At 37.1% G+C, this 25,285-nt stretch overlaps 1 protein-coding gene across 2 annotated transcripts in view; it reads right to left on the bottom strand.

Moving 5' to 3' along the window:
• SFXN2 (sideroflexin 2) overlaps positions 1–23,586 on the bottom strand; it is a 148,402-nt gene extending 124,816 nt beyond the window's left edge. Inside the window, exon 1 of one of the 2 annotated variants that reach the window (XM_053696711.1) lies at positions 23,527–23,586. The gene's annotated coding sequence lies outside the window, so the exon portion shown is untranslated. Of the gene's footprint in view, positions 1–23,384; positions 23,475–23,526 lie in introns of those variants that run through there. The other variant, XM_053696710.1, reaches the window with a different exon arrangement.
• Positions 23,587–25,285: the final 1,699 nt, after the last annotated feature.

Here is a 25,285-nt window from a genome sequence, read left to right as displayed (position 1 = left end):
ATTTTATAATGATAGCACTAATATAACGTTATATAATTCTGCACTATGTGCAGAATTATATAACATTATTTTTTAGGTTTACTTCTCTATATTAGGTTTACTTCTCTATATTAGGTTTACTTCTCTATATTGGGTCTTTGCTGATTTAGTGGGGCCTGATCCACATTTGTAGTTTCAGGATGCGTGCCATTTATTAGTTTGTCAATCAGGGTGGTGGAGCATCCGACAAAATAATTGTTAAAGGCATTTGCTACTTCTAAGGGGAGTTGCAGGGTTTGGTTATCCACATTGACAGTGGAGGGTTGGGAGTGGATTGGTGGAATTTGTAAGTTATTTATGAGTTTCCAAAACTTTCTAGGGTTAGATATGTTATTGTTCAGATTTTCACAGAAATATTGGGCCTTGGCCAATTTTGTTTGTTTAGTGCATATATTTCGCCATTGTCTATATACACAGTGATTGTTCATAGAGCTCTCCATAAATTTGGTATTTCTGACACATTTACAGCCATTATATGCAGCCTTTAGTCCCAAAATGTTTTCCATGTTGTCTGTGTTTCCACAAACACCAATTATGAATGAGTTCTTTGTTGTAAGTAAAAGGACAATATTTAAAGGGACATTAAACACTAAATACATGCTAGATAGAATGATGCATTCAAAGAAAATATTAGTCCATGACTAACATGTAGATGTATTTTTTAAAGTTTCATTAGTTGTTTAAAAAGTGACAAAATAAGTGTAAAGTTTTAGTGTCTATAAAACACTGGGAGCTGCCATGTTGTAACTTGTGTTACCTTCTCTGCTGTGGCCAATTAGGGACCGTTATAAATAGGTCACTAGAGTGTGCAGCCAATGATTGTGTGGAATATAACAGTGTTCTGCACTTCCATTTCTAACAGGAACTGAAAAGCTTACAATTTCAGAATGGAATTACAGGCAAAGAGGACAAAATAAATAATTAAATTATATTGCAGAGTTGTTTTATATATACAATTTATGATTTTATATTACCATCTCAAAGTGTTTAATGTCCCTTTAAGTGATTGTAAACTTTAATGAATTAAAGCCCAGTATCAAAAAATAATCTTAAAAACAAGGGCACTTTAATTCATTAAAGTTTACAAAGACGCCAATTCTCCGCTCGCATATCCTGCTTTCTTTAGCAGATTGAGGACAAATCCAGCTTCTTCCAATCGTTGTGTGCCCCCTTTGGCGTCCAATTTGAGGAAGCTGGATTTGTCATCCATATGCTAAAGAAAGTAGGAGATGCGGTTGTTTTTGTAAACTTTAATGAATTAAAGTGCCCCTGTTTTTAAAATTATTTTTTGATACTGAGCTTTAAATTAATTAAAAGTTTACAATCACTTTAATAGCTATGGATTACGGTTTCTCAAAGGAATGTGTGATACCTTCAGTAGTTCAGTTACAAGGTTCACTGCTCATTTGCCTTGGCATAACTGTTCCAAATTCACAATAAACACCACAAAAATAAGTAAATAAAAATATGTCTTTTGGCAGTGGTTGGCTATAACATTTATGTCAAATGGGGCATTAACAAACTTCTGGTTTCTAACAAGTTAAAAGGGATATAAAAGTCAAAATTAAAATGTGCATGGGTGCATTTCAATTTTAAATAGAAGCATTTTTCCAATATACTAAATGCTTCTAGCAAATGTTAATGTTTTTCAGTGGCATACGCACATATACTGTGAGGGCCTGTGCGCCAGTATTCAAGTTCAGGGAACTTGCAGTGGTGTGTATTGTGCCTGTGAATACTTAATTTGTGTTAAAGAAGTCAATGCTGACTCTTTGAGAAGAAATAACTTTTACTAGGAACATTTTTGCTTTTGGAAGTATATTGCAAAAATGCTTATATTTAAAATTGAAATGCATCCATGCACATTTCAATTTTTACCTTTCTATACCTTCAACAAAAACACAGCCTACACAGTCAAAAGATTAATAATAATAAAAAAATCAAAGCAAGATATTTTGTGTGACATTTTCATGCCAAAAATTTGCTATAGGTATGCACATTGGTAGCCACGTCTTAAAATATTTTTAAAAAGCAAGGTTTCTGCCCAATTGCTTAATTTTTAAAGGCGTAATATACATGAGAAAAATGCTTAATAGACCAGGGGTTGACAAATCTGTTTACAATTTAGGAGCCAATAATACTTTTAGGAGCCAGTCAGTGGTATTTATATATAGATATATGGAGAATAACCCAAAAAGTTAGGTAGAAATTCCAGGAGCCAGTGGCTCCCAGGTTTGCCGAGCCCTATACTAGACAGTCTAGCAATATTTTCAGATTTAAAAGCTTTGGGCATTACTCTGTTCTCAAACTACAAATCACCTGCTTGACAATTTAGAAAAAGATAGAGAATTTCTAGCTGTCAAAGATTTGATCACAAAACTTGATACAGTAGCACATGGATCTTCAATAGCAGCCCAGAGGAACACAGGCTGAATATTTAGGATGATCTTCTGTTAGGGCAGTTTGGTAACCATGGTTACTCTATAGCGGATTTCTTCAGATACCCTTAAAATCTGGCCTGCTAGTGGCTAAAAAGGGCCTAATCTGAAGCAACATGTAATAAATAACATATGGGTCTAGATTAAATATACAGAATTATGAGTTTCTCTTAATTAACATCTGTGACTTATGACCAGTTATGTATTGAGGTGTTATGTATTGGGTGTACTAAAAGAATATTATTTTTCTAAAATGATCAGTTAATAGTCAGATTTTAAATAGGTGCTTGTTATTTGGGTCATCCTTTTTTCTGGACACGTCAGTGAGAGAATTTAAAAATACAGGTTGTGTAAGATTTTCTTATTATGCTCATAATGAGAGTTCCCAGAATTTTCTAAAATGCTGTTGAGCTTGTTAGGATTCAAAGACACTTGAAATATTCATATTGCAACTCATATTTTGTATGATTTCAAATCTATTCCTAAAAGAAGAGCATAATCAATAAATGCATGATAAATAGACAATGCAAAAGCACTTTGAATTTCACACGAGTTGTAGATTTTTTTCTGACAAATTTTAAAACTACTTTTATTCCTTCCCATTGCATCATGTGACAGCCATCAGCCAATTACAAAATGCATTTACGTATATTCGTGACACTTGCACATGCTCAGTAGGAGCTGGTGTCTCAGAAAGTGTGCGTACAAAAAGATTGTGCATATTTAGATAATGGGTGTGAATTGGAAAACTGTTTAAAATTGTGTGCTCTATCTGAATCATGAAATTTTAACTTTAGTAGTCCTTTAAAGGCACATGAAACCTAGAGCATGACATTTTAAACAACTTTCTAATTATATAATCAAATTTTCTTTGTTCTTTTGGCATCTTTTTTTTTTTTTTAAAGCAGGGAGTAAGCTCAGGAGCGTGCACGTGTCTGCAGCACTTTATGGCAGCAGTTTTACAAGAATGTTATCCATTTGCAAGAGCACTAGATGACAGCACTATGTTTACAGCTATGCTGCACCACTTTCAAGTACTTCAACATTTGGATATCACGCCCCTTTAATGTAGATCCCAACTCATTATCATTACTTATTCTTCTATTGAATTATTAAAGTGAATGTTAATTTTCATTGTTGTGATGCCTCCTAATTATCCCTTTTGTCTCTATTAGATAAACCGCCACTTTATTTTGTAAAAAACATTTATATATATGTTTATGTATATATTTCTGTTACCAATTTGCTGCCGTTTTCAATCCCAACTCCTCCCAGCCGCTACTTCCTACTTTTCCTCAGTGTGACGTATAGAGCGGTCCCACCCGCTCTATACGTAGTCTCCAAGCTCGCTCCCGTTAAGTTCTTTTGTTACATGCTTATAAATTGTATTTGCCATTTTAAACAAGAATTACGAAGTATAAAAACATTTTTTTGATTCAGAACTGCTACGATCGCTACTTACCTTCCTGCAGACAATCAATGTATAATTTTCTATTTCCTAAAATACGGCTATAGCGCACGCGGGACGCGTGAACGCGTATCTAAGTGAGTAGAAGATTTCAATTTTACCGCATGAGCATTAGGAGCAAGTGACGTTTTCGAAAAAGGGGTTTGTCTCCCCCGGGGGGAATAAATGATTGGTCTAGAGCACTCATCAGAAACTGTCACTCAAACAGCAAAGATGGCGGGCGGAGGAACAATAATGAAAACGGCAGCTACAAAAGGTAAATTTCTGGACAAACAAAGTAATGTTTTGAAAAAGATGAATTAACGTTCATCTATTTTTTAATGACAATACTGTAGCGTTCACGGGAGAGATTGACTTTACATTCACTTTAAGCATTTCAGAATAGGCTTCTTCAGAAGTGAAATATATTTTAACCAGTGCTAAATTTATTAAAAAAACAAAACAAAAAAAACACACAAAAAAAAAAACCACATTCTAGTTAAATCTGTAAGTTCTGAAATGTGTGCAGAAGAGACATATTTGAAGATTAAAGGGACATAATACTCATATGCTTAATCACTTGCAAGTGATGCAGTATAACTGTAAAAAGCTGACAGGAAAATATCACCTAAACATCTCTATATAAAAAAGGAGGATATTTTATATCACAATCTCCTCAGCTCAGCAGAGTAAGTTCTGTGTAAAAAGGTTATACTTCAGTTACTGTCCAGCTGCAGGTAAAAAAAATATAATAAAAAAAAATGAATAAATGAACAGCAGCCAATCAGCATCAACAGTGCTGAGGTCATGAACTCTTTTTCTGTGATCTCATGAGATTTCACTTAAAGGGATATAATACTCATATGCTAAATCATTTGAAACTGATGCAGTAGAACTGTAAAAAGCTGACAGGAAAATATCACCTGAGCATCTCTATGTAAAAAAGGAAGATATTTTACCTCACAATCTCCTCAGCTCAGCAGACTAAGTCCTGTGTAAAAAGTTATACTCAACTGCTGCTCAGCTGCAGGTAAAAAATAAGAAGAAATTATTTGCAGCCAATCAGCATCAACAGTCCTGAGGTCATGAACTCTTTTACTGTGATCTCATGAGATTTTACTTAACTCTTATGATATTTCATAGTAAACTTCATTTAAACTGAATAGGGAAATAACATGAGAGTGCACAAGGCTCACCCCCTTAGCTGTCCCGGGACAGACATACTGATTTGCTGCTTAGAAGTCCTTTACAATGGGATGTGGCTACTGAGGAACTTTTGAGGTAAAATCACTTTCTTTTTTACATAGAGATGTTCAGGTGATATTTTCTAGACAGCTTTTTACAGCTATGCTGCATCACTTTCAAGTGTTTCAACATTTGGGTGTCCTGGCCCTTTAACGCTCATGAGATTTTATAGTAAACTTCCTTAAACTGAATAGGGAAATAACAGTGTGCATGAGGCTCACTCCCTTGCTGGTCCCGGGACAGACATACTGATTTGCTGCTTAGAAGTCCTTTACAATGGGGTGTGAATACTTAGGACATTTTGGAGGTAAAATATCGTTCTTTTTTACATAGAGATGTACAGCTGATATTTTCTAGTCATCTTTTTACAGCTATGCTGCAGCACTTTCAAGTGTTTCAACATTTGGGTATCATGGCCCTTTAAATGGTATTACTAATAAAAAATCTGCCAAATGAACTGTTACAAAAGCATAAAGTTTTCTATATTTCCATATATAAAAAGTAGGCAGCAGCCATTCAAATGAACGTATTTGTTATCATTTATTCTATGATTGCACCTCCCGTTTGCAAACTGCATCATGTGAACAAAGATCACTTTGCAAACATAGTTGCGACTTAAATAACAATAATATGATAAGATATAGTCTCTCTAATAAAAGTATTTATACTTCATAAGTATGAGTGGCTTCTATAAAAATTAGAAAAATGCAGCCAAAGTGCAAAATATTGTTGTTATCATCTAAAACCCAAAAATATAAGCAGCGTAACCACGATTAAAGGCGATAATTTTAATAACAATGAAAGTGCGCAGATTGCATTTACACATACAGGCAGCTAACTTCATTAAAGGGCGTATGCACCTATTAATTACAAGCTAACTCATTAAAATCACCCCAGACTGCTGTGACAGGAGTGATCGACAAGCCCTGCTCATGCAATCATAAATAGGGGCAGCAAATGTTGTCCCCAATTTGCGATCCTGGAGAGAGATACATGGGCCCCAGAATCTGCAGTGACAAATTATTTCAATGTATCCACTTTGAAATCTGTGTTAGCTGTTTTCCAACTATCTCTACGGAAGATGAAGTAGGACAATCTTTTCAGATATGCGATTAGGGTTGCCAGGTGTCCGGTATTATACTGGAAAGTCCGGTATTTTAGTTTATGTCCGGTAATATCTGTGTAAGAAAACCGGACATTTCAATGTGTGTGTGTTTTTTTATTTGATCACTTAATTTATTTGGCTTTGCTGTGTGCCACGTTATCTGGCTAGCGACTAATAGGCATATTTGTTCTTGTAAGATGGGCGTGCTATAGCGATGGTGAGGTCTGGAACGCAGATTTTGCTTGTCACGGGTTTATGAGGACTGAGCTGCACGGCCGCGTTCCCGTACTGCGCTTGTCTGTCTGGTTTGGTCATGGTTGCACAGATTGTGAGCGCACGGCCTTCCTTAAAAAATTACACTGACTGGTTTTGTGGATGTTTCCTGGTATATGTACGGTATATAGGTCTGTAGAATATGATAATAGCTCTGGCAGGTGAGAGGATACATACACCTTATGTGAAATGTGTAAACAAACATATAATTACCTAACATGTGATATATATAGTGAATTTTGTACCATTTATCAACAAATTCTTAACAAGAGTTCAATGGACTTAATTATAATGAATATAGACTTTCAAACCGGGGACCTGTTAACCCTGACAACGGAAATGGAGGATCACAAGCGTAAGTTACGTGAAATCTTGGGATAGGAGGAATACCTCTAGACACTTGAAGACATAGAGAAAGCAGTCGGTCTTTTTAAACTGGAGGTCGAGGAGTGGAAGAGGAGGAAGTTTAAACGATATGAACATGACTATAATGTCGGCAGCGTGTATCGTTGGAACCGCCCTCACAGAAGGATGGCCAATAGAGGACTATGGTGGGCGGGTACACATCAATGAACCGAGAGACTTGCCAATGGCGGAGCAACTTCCAGCACAGACTGCTCCGGAGTAGAACGGATGACGACCTCGAAGACACAAAGTATACCAGCGGCAGGTACCGATGCTTCTCTTTCCACCTCTGCTTCTTTTTTAGGGGAGGGCAGACAGGAGGCCACAGATCGAGGAGGCGGACCAGACGTGGGCGAAAGCATAGGAGGTGTGGGGACCAGATCTCAAGTGAAGCCAACACGACGGAGGTAAACATTATTAATTTATCCTCAAGATTTAAACCAACAAGAGATTGAGGTACTTAATAAGGGACTTACATTTTGCCCAACGGAGCAGGCAGACACCTTTGCTCTCATGAAGGACCTGACACGTTTTTTCAGAGGGATCTGATTAAAAGCCTTTTTTTCCAGCAGAGATTGCCTTGTCCAAAATGGACAGGATAACAATTAAAGTGTGGCATTTGATACAGGCCCTTATGGACTTACCACAAGAAGCACATTTAACCCTTTGGGTGCTAATGGGGCGGTGGAGACATTCATTAAGGTTGTGGACACTGAATATAAAAAACTTGTGCATAAAAAATCTGCACAAAAAAGATAGGTACAACATGACTAAACAAGAGTTTAATGTTTTAAAGAAACTCGAAAGGGATACATCCATCACGATCAAGCCCGCGGACAAAGGCGGTGCGGTGGTCATGATGGACACTGTCAAGTACAGGGTGGAAATTTTACGCCAGTTAACAGATGAACTAGTTTATGAAAAATTGATTGTAAACCCCACTGAGAGTGTATGCAAAGAATTACATAAAATTTTGGACAAGGGCTTACATCACAATTTATTGACACACAAAATGTACCAGTTTGTGGACACCCACACATCCCTTAATTCCAGTTTTTTGCATGGTACCCAAGGTGCATAAGCAACTTATAGATCCACCTGGTGGACCCATAGTGGCTGGCATAGGCTCTTTATTGAGCCCTACTGCCCAATTTTTGGACAAAATTCTAGCACCCTTGGTCACACAGGGCAAATCTTACATTCGGGACACGATTCAATTTATTGAGAAAATAGGTGATATGAAACAAATAGATGACAATGTCATCTTGGCCACTTGGGATGTGACCTCCAACAACTTTCTCTTATTTGAAAATAAATTCTACATGCACAAGACAGGCACATAGATGGGGTCCAATGTGGCCTCATCCTATGCCTGCTTGGTGATGGACGCCATTGAGGAAAGACATGTATACACGAATCCACTATTCTCCAAATACTGTCAGGGGTGGTTTTGCTACATTGATGATTTATTCATTGTGTGGCGGGGCCCCCATGATACTCTAACTGAATTCAGACTTAGCTTTGAGAATGCTGTCTCATTTTTTTCAGTAAAATTCAGTAGCAAAATGGGTATACAGAAAGTGGAATTCCTGGATACTATGGTCTATAAAAAGGATGGTGAGCTTGCTACAGACCTTTTTGTGAAGCCAACAGATAGGAACACACTTCTACATAGGAGCAGTTTCCATCCCCCACGAGTCTTTCAAAGTGTGCCCACATCACAATTACTAAGAATAGAGAGAATAGTGTCAGACCCTCTCATTAGACAAGACAGGTACGAGAACATGAAGAGCAAATTTGTTAGCAGGGGCTATGATGCTCTTGAATTGGATTTATTTGAGAACTCTCTAAAAAAATTGCCCAGTCAGACAAAACAAACCTAAAAATAAAAATAAAGAGACATCTAAGCAGACTAGATTGAATTTTGTTAGCTCATATAATTCCTTGAGCAGGAAAGTTTATAATACCATTAAAAAACACTGGTACCTCCCTACAGGAAGCTTGCCCAGAGATCAAAGAATTTAAGGAAGTTCCTAGAGCCTCCTACCGAAGGGGTAATACAATAGGTAGAAAATTGGTCTATGCTATATCAGTAAAGCCTAATAGTGGTACCCAACGACAATTCTTTGGGACCCCAAAGGAGGGCACATTCCCATGCCTGAGGTTTGCCCAATGTAGCAATATCATCAAGGGGGAGTGATCTCCCATCCACACACGGGGAGAAAATACCAGATTAAAAAAGGTATTACACGTGTGATTCGACTTATGTTATTTATGCGCTTAAGTGCCCATGTGGGCTACTATATGTTGGCAAGATGACACAAAAGATAAGAGATTGCATCTATCAACATAAGTTGACCATCCGTAATGATAAGATGTTACATCTCCCAGTCCCAGCACATTTTGCTGAGATGGGTCACCAGGCCAATCAACTAAGGTATATGATAATTGACAGTGCCCCCAAGAGACTTAGAGGGAGTGACAGACACAGGGACCTCCTTAACCGAGGAGCAAAATGGATTTGGCTTCTAAATACCCTGCACCCAAGGGGTTAAACAGATAATTTGATCTCCTTCCTTTGATTTAGGATGTTTTTCCACATCAAGTATAATACCTATATGGTTTAGCAATATATGTATCATATGCTGATTGATTATTGTTTTTGCATTATGTTTTCTAACTGCTATGTTGTATGGTTAGCAACTTGCTGCATTTGTTTTTAATAGGTTTCCAATACTTTCAATGGGGTGTAAGGGGTTACATTTTGTGCTTTTGGTATGTGTTGTTTTTCCACAGGATATGTGATGATGTCATTGCCTGTTAAACACTCCCATGTTTTGTAATTGGTCACCTGTTTTTTTTCTTTTGGCCCTATAAGAGGCAGATGTATTTCATTTACAAACTAGCTTGAGAAAGGGGCAGAAGCCCCAAAACATTGCTCCACAATAAAGGTTTAACTTTTTAACCGTGTGCCGCCTTTTTTCATATATATATATATATATATATATATATATATATATATATATATATATATATATATATATATATATATACACATATATACACACATACAGGGAGTGCAGAATTATTAGGCAAATGAGTATTTTGCCCACATCATCCTCTTTATGCATGTTGTCTTACTCCAAGCTGTATAGGCTCGAAAGCCTACTACCAATTAAGCATATTAGGTGATGTGCATCTCTGTAATGAGAAGGGGTGTGGTCTAATGACATCAACACCCTATATCAGGTGTGCATAATTATTAGGCAACTTCCTTTCCTTTGGCAAAATGGGTCAAAAGAAGGACTTGACAGGCTCAGAAAAGTCAAAAATAGTGAGATATCTTGCAGAGGGATGCAGCACTCTTAAAATTGCAAAGCTTCTGAAGCGTGATCATCGAACAATCAAGCGTTTCATTCAAAATAGTCAACAGGGTCGCAAGAAGCGTGTGGAAAAACCAAGGCACAAAATAACTGCCCATGAACTGAGAAAAGTCAAGCGTGCAGCTGCCAAGATGCCACTTGCCACCAGTTTGGCCATATTTCAGAGCTGCAACATCACTGGAGTGCCCAAAAGCACAAGGTGTGCAATACTCAGAGACATGGCCAAGGTAAGAAAGGCTGAAAGACGACCACCACTGAACAAGACACACAAGCTGAAACGTCAAGACTGGGCCAAGAAATATCTCAAGACTGATTTTTCTAAGGTTTTATGGACTGATGAAATGAGAGTGAGTCTTGATGGGCCAGATGGATGGGCCCGTGGCTGGATTGGTAAAGGGCAGAGAGCTCCAGTCCGACTCAGACGCCAGCAAGGTGGAGGTGGAGTACTGGTTTGGGCTGGTATCATCAAAGATGAGCTTGTGGGGCCTTTTCGGGTTGAGGATGGAGTCAAGCTCAACTCCCAGTCCTACTGCCAGTTTCTGGAAGACACCTTCTTCAAGCAGTGGTACAGGAAGAAGTCTGCATCCTTCAAGAAAAACATGATTTTCATGCAGGACAATGCTCCATCACACGCGTCCAAGTACTCCACAGCGTGGCTGGCAAGAAAGGGTATAAAAGAAGAAAATCTAATGACATGGCCTCCTTGTTCACCTGATCTGAACCCCATTGAGAACCTGTGGTCCATCATCAAATGTGAGATTTACAAGGAGGGAAAACAGTACACCTCTCTGAACAGTGTCTGGGAGGCTGTGGTTGCTGCTGCACGCAATGTGTGATGGTGAACAGATCAAAACACTGACAGAATCCATGGATGGCAGGCTTTTGAGTGTCCTTGCAAAGAAAGGTGGCTATATTGGTCACTGATTTGTTTTTGTTTTGTTTTTGAATGTCAGAAATGTATATTTGTGAATGTTGAGATGTTATATTGGTTTCACTGGTAAAAATAAATAATTGAAATGGGTATATATTTGTTTTTTGTTAAGTTGCCTAATAATTATGCACAGTAATAGTCACCTGCACACACATATATCCCCCTAAAATAGCTATAACTAAAAACAAACTAAAAACTACTTCCAAAACTATTCAGCTTTGATATTAATGAGTTTTTTGGGTTCATTGAGAACATGGTTGTTGTTCAATAATAAAATTAATCCTCAAAAATACAACTTGCCTAATAATTCTGCACTCCCTGTATATATACACACACCACCTGGGTGCAATCCTCAAAGTTCATATAGAATAAAACTTGGAAATAAAGGGCACTCTCAGGACATTTTAGAGAATCACAATAGACTTTTTGTTCAAAATCTCAACAGGTCATCAAAATGATTTGATGACCTGTTAAGATTTTGAACAAAAAGTCTATTGTGGCTCTCTAAAAATGTCCTGAGAGTGCCCTTCATTAGTTGTATTAATATATATATATATATATATATATATATATATATATATATATATATATATATACACACACACATACATACATACATACATATATACATACAAACACACACATACAAAAAAAATTCAGGTCAAAAGCTACTAGCCAGGCAAAAAAAATGTTACTCGCCACTTCTGATCCCACTCATCACCCGCCCACTGCATACCCACGCCCCGCCCACTACTTCAACCCTTCTTTTCATATATTTAGCCAGTGCAGTAACTTTATTTTAATTTTATTTGATAACAACAAATAATTACATACATAGAATAATATATTAACAGCAACATCAACTTTGGTTTCTGGGGAAGACAACAGCTGGATGAAACAAGGCAGCTACTAAATTGAGAATTCACAAAAAGAAGTTAAAGCTTTAACTGCTGATCACCGCTTGAGAACATATTTGGAGATACCAGGAAACAGCGTGTGTACCGCTAAAGCCGATAGCTGCTGACGCTGACAAACCGCTGATAAAATTTATCGAAGTAACTGCAACCTACTGCTCTGACCTCAGAGAGCACAAGCAGGACCGCAGAGCCAAGGAACAGCAAAAAAGGGTAAGTCTGTGAACACAGACCGGAAACATCTCCACACGAGTTACAAGGTAAACTACTGACAGGCTCCAGGACCGGTCTGCGGGATAAGCTCGAAGCAGACAGTAAGTACTAACTTTAACACCTTTACACCAAGGGACAATCCTATTATCATAATAAGAAGATCAAGTTTTGTTTTTAAAAAAAAAAACGCTCCCCACTACAGAAAATGGATATATAAAGAAAAACTGATTTGTGGTTTCATAACAATCACTCCTCTGGGAACATCCAATTTTTTCCCTTTTCCCCTCTTTTCAACAGGGTACCCTGAACACTTTAACCTTATTTGGTCAGCCGACCTTTCCTCTGTATTTACTGTAACATATTTACAGTTTTTATATTAATGAGCCTATGACTAGAAATATTTAGACAATTTGTTTTAACATATTAAATATAATTTATTTGAATCAGTACTTTTAGCTGTCTGTCTTAAATACTCTTAGGCATTAATACACGGATATAATCCGTTTTCTTCATGGCATAATTTAGCAAAAAGACTTCATTTTTAGTTTAAAGGGACAGTCTACACCAGAATTTGTATTGTTTTAAAAGATAGATAATCCCTTTATTACCCATTCCCCAGTTTTGCATAACCAACACAGTTATAATAATATACTTTTAACCTCTGTGATTATATTGTATCTAAGCCTCTGCAAACTGCCCCCTTATATCAGTTATTTTGACAGACTTGCAGTCTAGCCAATCAGTGCCTGCTCCCAGATAACTTTACGTGCATGAGCACAGTGTTATCTATAGGAAATACGTGAACTAACACCCTCTAGTGGTGAAAAACTGTTAAAATGCATTCTAAAAAGAGGTGGCCTTCAAGGTCTAAGAAATTAGCATATGAACCTCCTAGGTTAAGCTTTCAACTAAGAATACCAAGAGAACAAAGCAAAATTGGTGATAAAAGTAAATTGGAAAATTGTTTAAAATGACATGCTCTATCTGATTCATGAAAGTTTATTTTGGCCTAGACTGTCCCTTTAAATAAGTATTGCAATATTTTTCCTTTCTAAAAGACATACTCATATAGGTTTAAGCATCCATTTGCGCTTTTTCTCCTACCACTTCTCTTTTCTTAAAGGGATACTAAACACAATTTGTTTTCTTTCATGATTTAGATAGAGCATGCAATTTTATTATCAATTTTTCTTCATTCTCTTGGTATCTTTATTTGAAAAGCAGAAATCTAAGCTTTGGAGCAGGACCATTTTTGGCTCGGAACCTGGGTAGCTCTTGCCGATTTGTGGCTTAATGCAGCCACCAATCAATCAGCAAGCGCTTCCCAGGGTCCTGAACCAAAAACGGGCCTGCACCTAAGCTTACTTTCCAGCTTTTTCAAATAAAGAGAACAAAGAAAATTTGATAAATATGAGCAAATTAGAAAGTTGCTTAAAATTGCATGTGCTATCTGAATCATGAAAGAAAAAAAAATTGGGGTTAGTATCCCTTTAAATACATGGGTGGCCCACAAAACACACAATGATTTCCAGCACTATGGAATCTCGTGGCGTTATACAAATAAATATAAATAATTGTAATTCTTGGTTTCCACCAACACACACACAGTGGTTTAACCACTTAGTCACTAGTTACACACACAGCAAGTTAGCCTCTTGGTTTCAACACCACACAACAGTGATGCCCCAACACACGCTGTACATTGCTGTCACAGTGATAGGGGAGGAAAAGAGTAGAGTCTGGCTGCCATATCTCTAAAGCAGATATATCAAACTGACAAGCGTCTGTGCTGAAGCATGTTAGCCAGTCACTATTTGCAGGGCTTCATTTATTGTCCACTTGTGATCCCGTTTATGAAGATACACTATTTTTAAACTTGATGATAATGTTATTAGCCATGCAGAAAATCTGCTGACCCGGCATGCAAGTTTCTAAGCTCAGCAACAGAGAGAATGTCTAAATTCCTATTCTAGCTAAATAACTGAAGGATTTGGATCAGTTAGTTAGCCCTATTCCATCGTTTCTTATTTTAGTCAACGTTTAACTTTTTAAACATCGCAGAAGCATTTTTGAACATTAAAGGGCCACTGTAAGTAAATATTTTCTATGCCTGTTACTAACTAACTACCCCAAATACGCTTTTTATCAATAGCATTTCATTAACATATCTCTACCATATATCAGAAATCTTGTCTGCAAATTTAATTGTTTTCCAAACCCACTCCGTGGGTATCCTTTTCTCTGTACCAATCCGTTTAAAATACCTAGGTTTCAAAATGGCGCTTTAAACACAAAGTTATTGGTTTAAGTATTTTGAACATGCAGTGCTGAAAATAGTGGGCAGGATAACGTGACATCATCGGCGAATAAAATATATAACTTTTAGAACGTTATGAAACTTCGTTTTGGAGAAAATATAGGTCAGTAGGTTTTAATTATTGTTTATTAACTTTAATATGTTAGTTGTTTAGCTTAAAAATGATAACAGAAAGTAATGCTTTAAAGTTACATCAAGAGCAGCAAATAAACTACCGCACAAGCCAAATTATTGCTAGTTATGAAACCCAGCCCCATGGTTTACTTTCCCTATATGACAGAAAGAGCATGTGTTTATTTTCCCACCCAATATAAGAATCATTATTTGTGATGCAAAGTGAGCAAACTAACAAATGCTGCACATTTGTTTATTGAGCACATATATATATATAAATAAATATATATATATATATATATATATATATATAAAACACATATATAAATTAATATTTTTATTAAAGGTACTTTAAACACAAACTGTAAACCTTCATATATAAGAATGTTTTTTAATGAAAACTGTAGCTCTAATTTGTCAAATGAGTGTATTGTTTTATGTTTATTCTTTTCACTGATTTCCCTGTCCCCCAGAACAAAAGAACCCCTGCTAACCAATCACAAACTAATATTCAAATATAGCAGAAACTCTGTTTGCACATGTGCAGACTGGAGTAGCCTGCACTCTTGTATTCCCTTAAGGTAGTTTAGCACAGATTCCATTTAGTTACCATTGCAAAGAATGGTTTTACTACAATGATTGTTGATGCAAAACTGATAATCCACCTTTTAAAAGCATGTGACACCATAGATTCTTAGAGAGGGAGGGAAAAGTAAACAAAAGCTCACATAAATTGCTTAAAAAGTATTAACCCAAGCATCCCTGGGAGAAAGTAAAACAAGCGCAAATTGTATATGTATTTTACAGCAAAAGGCTGAAAAATAAATAATGAATGTATTATGCAATAATGTTTCTCTTGCAATAATGAAACATTGTATGCGTTGTTGAAATGTAATGGTCCTTTAAAAGCTTTAAATAGACATGAAACTTTTTTTTTGTACCTCTTAAAGGGACACTGAACCCAATTTTTTTCTTTCATGATTCAGATAGAGCATGCAATTTTAAGCAACTTTCTAATTTACTCCTATTATCAATGTTTCTTCGTTCTCTTGCTATCTTTATATAAAAAAGAAGGCATCTAAGCTTTTTTCATGATTCAGCACTCAAGACAGCAGTTTTTGATTGGTGGATGAATTTATCCACCAATCAGCAAGGACAACCTAGGTTGTTCACCAAAAATGGGCCGGCATCTAAACTTACATTCTTGCATTTCAAATAAAGATACCAAGAGAATAAGGAACATTTGATAATAGGAGTAAATTACAAAAGTTGCTTAAAATGTCATGCTCTATCTGAATCACAAAAGAAAAAAATTGGGTACAGTGTCCCTTTAAGAAGAAACTGCCATGTGTTCTATTAGTGCAGCACATATGCCATTAAAAGAAAGAAACCCCCCCCACAAAAAATGTCCATATTAATTTTGCCTATAAAAGCTGTAATGACATCCCTCCATGACCCCCCCCCCCCATTAGAAATTAAACCTATGACAATCCAACAATTTTGCATGTAAATTGGGTTAGTGCAAGTTCCCGCACGCATGAGCAATTTGGAAATTAGACTTGCACATGTAACCACTGCCTGTCTGCAATCAGAGGCATGACTAGAATAAAGGTGGATGTTTGTAGTCATAAGATGAAAGATTTGTACCAAACCAAAGAAGAACAGTCCAGCACAAAGGGTACTATGCAAGCCACAAAGGGTTACCACTCTAACCCCAGAAATAAGTAAAAAAAATCAAAAGAAGTGGCAGCAATCAGTGATTTATTATAAAAGCACAAGGTACAGAGAGCAGATTTGTGCATGGACTAGACGCCCGTGACGCAATTGATAAACTGCGCATGCAAGAGTTCCAGTGCACTTACATAGTCACAATACCTAGGTAGCCCTCTGTGATTGGGTTATTCTAATGAGAATCACGGAAGGTTTGGAAAATTGCTAAAATTCAATACAGGTACAAATTCCCAAATACTGAATTCCGAAATGATTTGAAATAAAAAAAAAAAAAAAACACATTCTGAAATCTAAACTTTGTTATAAATAAAACTATCAAAAATGACTATTTGTCCCTGCCTGCAAGTCACAAGCTTCTTTCTCTGTCTTCAGTTTGCCTTTTGTGTTCTAAAATGTAAATTATAGTCTATATTTATTTAAAAAAACAAAACAAATATTACCTTTCTGATTGTAGTACTGTAACTTTCTGAGTGTACTACGTATACACAAGTATTACAAATGATAAAAAACAACCTTTAGTTTCATGTATAAGCTATATTATGACATGCAAATAATGCCTAAATGACATAAAATACTGTTGTTTACAGTTGGTTCCATGACCTCTACAAACTCCCATTTTAAAGATGCAAACTATTCCGAACCTTTTCTGGTCTCATGCAGTTCAGATAAAGTCATTTTAAGAAAGCTAATATATATTTGACCATATATTTGAAAATATAGTGTAATTTTTAAGTTTTTCTTTGACATGCAAACCACATTTATGGAAAAACAAAAAATTCTATCTTTCATGTCCCTTTAACCCCTTAGTGACCACAGCACTTTTCCATTTTCTGACCGTTTGGGACAAATTTCTGCTGTGTTTGTGTTTAGCTGTAATTTTCCTCTTACTCATTTACTGTACCCACACATATTATATACCATTTTTCTCGCCATTGAATGGACTTTCTAAAGATAACATTATTTTCATCATATCTTATAATTTACTATAATTTTTTTTATAAAATATCATGAAAAAAAATGAAAAAAAAAAAACACACTTTTTCTAACTTTGACCCCCAAAATCTGTTACACATCTACAACCACCAAAAAACACCCATGCTAAATAGTTTCTAAATTTTGTCCTGAGTTTAGAAATACCCAATGTTTACAAACATTGGGTTTCTCACTGAAATTATTTACAAACAGCTTCTCTGGGATCCCCTTTGTTCAGAAATAGCAGACATATATGGCTTTGGTGTTGCTTTTTGGTAATTAGAAGGCCGCTAAATGCCGCTGCGCACCACACTTGTAATATGCCCAGCAGTGACGGGGTTAATTAGGTAGCGTGTAGGGAGCTTGAAGTGTTAATTTTAGCTTTAACGTAGAGATCAGCCTCCTTAGCCCCCAACCTCATTGATCCTCCCCAAAGAGCTCTCTAACCCTCTCCCCATTAACTATTCCCCACCATTTTGGGTACTGGCAGCTGTCTGCCAATACCCACTTTGCACTTAAAGGGACATGAAACCCAATTTTTTTCTTTCATGATTTAAAAAGAGCATGACATTTTAAACAACTTTCTAATTTACTTCTATTATCTAATTTGCTTTAATCTCTTGATATACTTTGGTGAAAAGCATATCTAGATAGGCTAAGTAACTGCTGATTGGTTGCTGCACGTAGATGTCTCACATGATTGGCTCACCTATGTGCATTGCTATTTCTTCAACAAAGGATATCTAAAGAATGAAGCAAATGAGATAATAGACGTAAATTGGAATGTTGTTTAAAATTGTGTTCTTTACTTGAATCATGAAAGAAAATTTTTGGGTTTAGTGTCCCTTTAAATGTGTTTTTTTTTTTAAATAACCACTTTTTTCTGTAGTGTAGCTGCCCCCCCTGCATACCTTACCCCCTCCCAGATCTATTTTTTGAAATTACAGGGAGTGCAGAATTATTAGGCAAATGAGTATTTTGACCACATCATCCTCTTTATGCATGTTGTCTTACTCCAAGCTGTATAGGCTCGAAAGCCTACTACCAATTAAGCATATTAGGTGATGTGCATCTCTGTAATGAGAAGGGGTGTGGTCTAATGACATCAACACCCTATATCAGGTGTGCATAATTATTAGGCAACTTCCTTTCCTTTGGCAAAATGGGTCAAAAGAAGGACTTGACAGGCTCAGAAAAGTCAAAAATAGTGAGATATCTTGCAGAGGGATGCAGCACTCTTAAAATTGCAAAGCTTCTGAAGCGTGATCATCGAACAATCAAGCGTTTCATTCAAAATAGTCAACAGGGTCGCAAGAAGCGTGTGGAAAAACCAAGGCGCAAAATAACTGCCAATGAACTGAGAAAAGTCAAGCGTGCAGCTGCCAAGATGCCACTTGCCACCAGTTTGGCCATATTTCAGAGCTGCAACATCACAAGGTGTGCAATACTCAGAGACATGGCCAAGGTAAGAAAGGCTGAAAGACGACCACCACTGAACAAGACACACAAGCTGAAACGTCAAGACTGGGCCAAGAAATATCTCAAGACTGATTTGTCTAAGGTTTTATGGACTGATGAAATGAGAGTGAGTCTTGATGGGCCAGATGGATGGGCCCGTGGCTGGATTGGTAAAGGGCAGAGAGCTCCAGTCCGACTCAGACGCCAGCAAGGTGGAGGTGGAGTACTGGTTTGGGCTGGTATCATCAAAGATGAGCTTGTGGGGCCTTTTCGGGTTGAGGATGGAGTCAAGCTCAACTCCCAGTCCTACTGCCAGTTTCTGGAAGACACCTTCTTCAAGCAGTGGTACAGGAAGAAGTCTGCATCCTTCAAGAAAAACATGATTTTCATGCAGGACAATGCTCCATCACACGCGTCCAAGTACTCCACAGCGTGGCTGGCAAGAAAGGGTATAAAAGAAGAAAATCTAATGACATGGCCTCCTTGTTCACCTGATCTGAACCCCATTGAGAACCTGTGGTCCATCATCAAATGTGAGATTTACAAGGAGGGAAAACAGTACACCTCTCTGAACAGTGTCTGGGAGGCTGTGGTTGCTGCTGCACGCAATGTTGATGGTGAACAGATCAAAACACTGACAGAATCCATGGATGGCAGGCTTTTGAGTGTCCTTGCAAAGAAAGGTGGCTATATTGGTCACTGATTTGTTTTTGTTTTGTTTTTGAATGTCAGAAATGTATATTTGTCAATGTTGAGATGTTATATTGGTTTCACTGGTAAAAATAAATAATTGAAATGGGTATATATTTGTTTTTTGTTAAGTTGCCTAATAATTATGCACAGTAATAGTCACCTGCACACACAGATATCCCCCTAAAATAGCTAAAACTAAAACTAAAAACTACTTCCAAAAATATTCAGCTTTGATATTAATGAGTTTTTTTGGTTCATTGAGAACATGGTTGTTGTTCAATAATAAAATTAATCCTCAAAAATACAACTTGCCTAATAATTCTGCACTCCCTGTATTTCCCCCCCTCATCTCTCACCCACCACCCTGTCCCACCACTTTAAATTTGTAAAGCCCAGATCGCGGGCACGCACAAGCACACGCACCCAGCGATCTTTTTCGACTGCTGGCCGGAAGATTGCCAGCGATGGGCCGCCCACCCACCTCCCTGTAGCTGCTCCCACCCACCAACGATCGGTACCATCACTGGCCGATGCAGAGAGGGCCAGAGTGGTCCTCTCTGCATCGGTGTGCCAAAAAAGGTATTGCAGTGATGCCTCAATATTGAGGCATCACTGGAATACCTTAGAAGCTGCTGGAAGCGATCAGGACCGTTCCAGAGCTTCAAACCCCAGAGGACATGCCAGGCACGTCCTTGGTCGTTAGGGGGTTAAAGGGACAGTCTACACCAGATTTTTTATTGTTTAAAAAGATAATCCCTTTATTAACCATTCCCCAGTTTTGCATAACCAGCAGTTATATTAATGCACCTTTTACCTCTGTGATAACCTTGTATCTAAGTCTCTGCAGACTCCCCCTTATTTCAGTTCTTTTGACAGACTTGCATTTTAGTCAATCAGTGATGACTCCTAGGTAACTCGAGGGGCATGAGCATAATGTTATCTATATGGCACACATGAACTAACCGCCCTCTACGCCAACTCTGTTAGAATGCATTCAGATAAGAGGCGGCCCTCAAGGACTAAGAAAATAGCATATGAGCCTACCTAGGTTTAGCTTTCAACTAAGAATACCAAGAAAACAAATCAAAATCAATGATAAACATAAATTGGAAAGTTATTTAAAATGACATGTCTTATCTGAATCATGAAGTTTATTTTTAAATAGACTGTCCCTTTAATAAAAGACTGCATTTCTCTCAGGTGGAGCATTCCATTAAAAAAAAGACTTTTCAGTTTATACCTATTATCAATTTAAGAGACTTTATAATTTACTCCATAGCAGGGGTTAAATAAACACACAGCTAAATGCAACAGTTAGTGCAATAATAAAAATGCTCTAACACAGAGTATTTTCGTTTTGTATGTATATGTCTCTTTAATATTAGTGGTATATGTTTTTTTCTACTCTTGATTCCATGTTTATAATTGTATAGTCTTAGTAATTCAGATACATTTCATGTTCTACATGATTTCTACTCACTGTGAAATAAAACATAACCACAATATAATCATTTGGAAAAAAATTCTTCTTTTCTTTAATAAAATAATACAGATACAAGAAGGATTGGTAGCTGCCCATATATGCCTCTTGTCATTGGCTTTCAACTAGATCCCAGTAATGCATTGCTGTTCTTTAAACAAAGGATACCAAGAGAATGAAGCACATTAGATCTGTGTTTCTCAACAGCCGGGGCGCGTGTGGCATTTTTAACATATATATTTGATGTCATTTTTAAAATATGTACAACATAGATATCGACGGCAGATAAGAGCCATAGGCCCAGCAAGTCTGACCGATATAACATAACAGTATAAACTTATCTAGTTCGTAGAATAGCCTTATGCTTGTCCCAGGCTAAAGTCCCCCACAGTGTTTGTCGCTACAACCTCTTGAGGAAGTTTATTCCATAAATCAATCACTCTTTCTGTAAAGACGCTCAAATTACTCCTGAATCCACTACCCTTCAACTGTAAACCTCACACTCTTTATTTTGTATCCTAATCCAAAGTGCATGACACAACTGCGAAAAAGCTGGGAAAGATCACTAATCTGTAAATATCACTTCTGCACAGGAAGCAAGAATACATACGTTTCAAGATGGCGGTGCCCAGTATGAAAATGCAGAGCGTCACAATCCGGCACTTGTAAAGGGTTAAGCTAAGAAAGAAGCAGGCGCAGAAGGAAAAACAGCAGTATGGTGAATAGTTACCACCCTGCTGAAGTTGTGTTTAGTAGTTTAATGACCCTTTAACAAGGGCTACATCTTATAGGATTATATGAATGATGCTTTCAACTTTTAAAGGCACAATAAAGTTAAAATTAAACTCATGATTCAGACAGAGCATGAAATATTAAATAACTTTCCAATATACTTCTATTATTGCATTTGCGTTGTTATCTTGGTATCCTTCGTTGAAAAGCATACATAGGTAGGCTCAGGAGCCGCAATGCACTACTGAGAGCTAGCTGCCGATTGGTGGCTGCACAAATATGCCTCTTGTTATTGGCTCTCCCAATGTGTTCAGTTAGGTCCCTGTAGTGCATTGCTACTCTTTCAACAAATGATACCAAAAGAATGAAGCAAATTTGATAATATTTTATTTGATTAAGGATAAAGGGGCATGAAACACAAAAATGTTGATTTATTAATTCAGAGCATTAACTTCAATTACTGTTGCTCCTTCAATTATTTATTGAAGTAGCAACAGTGCACTACTGGGAGCTAGCTGAACACAGTTGAGCCAATGACAAGAGGCATATATGTGCAGTCACCAATCAGAAGCAAGCTTCCAATAGTGTATTACTGATCCTGAGCATACCTCAAAGGATAGTAATAGAACAAAGCAAATTAGATAATAGAAGTAAATTGGAAAGTTGATTAAAAATATGTGCTCTATCTGAATCATGAAAGAATTTTGTATTTACTGTACCTTGATTTTTATATGTAGATAATCAGTAACATAACATATTTTTTTCATACCTTATGGAGTTTAAGAAATAGTTTTTGGTGTCACAACACAAACACTTCCCAAGTATACAGATAACCTGATTGGTAATCACTGTTGTAACCAAGTAATTAAAACCCCCAAAAGACTAATTACTGTAATAAAGAGTAAGACAAAGTCTGCAACATCAATAAGTATATGCATGTGAATAATAGTTATGGGCATGCACAATTTTAACATGTTAATCCGTCCATTTCAGTTTACCAGAGACTAAACTACAAGGTGCTATGAAATTGTAAAATAATATATGCAGGACAATGCAAGACCTGCATTCTTCAAGCTCTCTACATACATTTATTTAACTTGTATGGAGAGAGAGAAGAGAGAGGAGAGAGAGGGGAGAGAGAGGAGAAGAGAGAGAGAATGAATGATGGGAAAGTACATTATTAATATTAGGATTTTTTTTGTTCTCTAACAAGTCAGATGTTTTTCTTTATCCTTACAATAATTATATATTGTCGAGTTATCAGTATATACCAAACTACATTTCACGTTCATTTGACCAAACTGAAAACCAAATCACAAAAATGTCGAGTCAATGCAACGTCAACAACTTCATAAACAGGTTACATGAAATCTGATTCTAGACTGAAATAATGAAGAATCATAACCAAATGAAATCAAATGTATAAAATAAAATACAACATACAAATCACAGAGCCCTTGCGCTATATATAGTCAACTCTCCTCCATACTGTACCTGATGAAAACAGCAATACCAGCAGCACTTTCCTAACTTATCATATCATGCCTTGCTCCGTCCTCATTCAACACATTTCTTCCGTCCACGCCAGCTCCTAGGAAAAATGCCAATCAGAAGCCTAGAATCTCTCACCACCTACCAATCAGAAATCAGTTCTCTGCTCTGCCCACATTTCCACAGCCTTTTTCAGACACACGTGTCAGAAAGAGTTAAGAACCTTGCGCGTGCGCACTCATCCTTCAGTCTTAGGGCAAAATTACTATTCACGTTCCTAACGTTGGATACGTAGTACGTTGTTAGATGCAAACCCTAGAACGTCATGCGTCCCTAAAGGCTTGAGTGACGTAGTTGCCCCTGGTAACCTGGAGAGTCGCAGTAAGGATGGTGAGTGTGGTTAAGATGCTGTTGAACTGTGCGAGATATTGTCGGAAATAATAACCGTGATATTGTGGGACAGGCGGAGTAGAAGTTGGCGGATACCTCTTAGTGAATTAGCGGCTAGAGTCTGATTAAAAGCTATTGGTAACCCCTTTAAATGATGAAGCACGGCTGCCGTTGCTGGGACGCCATGATGCTGAGGAGAAGGGGGAGGGTGGTGTTATCAGAGGCTGCTCATCCAGAGATTGAATGACTAACAGTAAGGAGATATTGAGGCAGTTATGGAAATCTGGCTAAGGCAGGCCAGGATATTTGCTAAACCAGTGGTTCTATTTACTGAACCTGGTGCCTGGGCACTGAATAACTTGCCCCCCTAGCTGTGGCTGTCATACAAATTAATACTGTACTGAAGTTGATGCTTGACCTGAGATCCTAGGCAAAAAGTTGGTGAAATCGCTTTTAAAGGCTGATCTAATATTTAAAGGGCCACTAAACCCAAAATCTTTCTTTCATGATTCAGTTAGAGAATAGAAATTTAAACAACATTACAATTTACTTCTATTATTTATTTTGCTTCATTTTTTAGATATCCTTAGTTGAAGAAAAAGCAATGCACATGGTGAGCCAATCACACGAGGCTTCTATGTGCAGCAACCAATCAGCAGCTACTGAGCATATCTAGATATGCTTTTCAGCAAAGAATATCAAGAGAATAAAACAAATTAGATAATAGAAGTAAATTAGAAAGATGTTTAAAATTGCATTCTCTTTCTAAATCATGAAAGAAAAAATGTGGGTGGCATGTCCCTTTAATTAAGGCTCTTCATTTCTATTTTCTTTAATATATTGGTTTAAAAATTAGTAACAATCTTACAATTGAATACAACTATAATTCTATCATAGTCCTTTTGGCAGTTTTGCAGTTTGTCGTTTTTGCATTATTTATTTATTTTGTTAGATATTTAAAGGGATGTTAAACTTTTACATGTTTTAAAACCATCTCTGGAATCTAAGCAATATTTTAGATGGACTTTAATTGATCACGTCTAATAAAGATGCGCTGTAATTTACTATTTAATCTAGCCGTGCCATTTTAATACCCTGTGCACCGGCGGCCTACTTCAAAACGCATATTTTTTGTGAGCTAACGGTTTGAACTGTTCTCCAATCAGCGTTCTCCAATCAGCTAGAGCACTGATTGGAGAACAGTTGGCTCACAAAATTAGGTGTTTTGAAGTTGGCGGCCGGTGTTCTAAATTAAATTGTCTACCGCATAGGAATGTGACTACCGCGTCACTTCCGGTGACTTTAATCAGCTGCTGGAGGTTTGTGGCGCTCACTGCTCATGCGCTAGAGGCCCAACCTCCTACAAACAGCTGTTTAAGGCAGAATAGGTGACAACTTATTTTAGAACACCGGCGCCCAGTGGTTTCTGTCAGGTTTGTTTATCGTTTACATTTGTTGTTTGACAACTGTTTTGATATTGGCGACCTCTGACAGGAAGTCTTTAACTTGTTATA

Source organism: Bombina bombina, unplaced genomic scaffold (genome assembly GCF_027579735.1).
Source record: "Bombina bombina isolate aBomBom1 unplaced genomic scaffold, aBomBom1.pri scaffold_422, whole genome shotgun sequence".
NCBI classification, from domain to species: Eukaryota; Metazoa; Chordata; class Amphibia; order Anura; family Bombinatoridae; genus Bombina; species Bombina bombina.
This window is presented reverse-complemented; position numbering and strand designations above follow the sequence as displayed.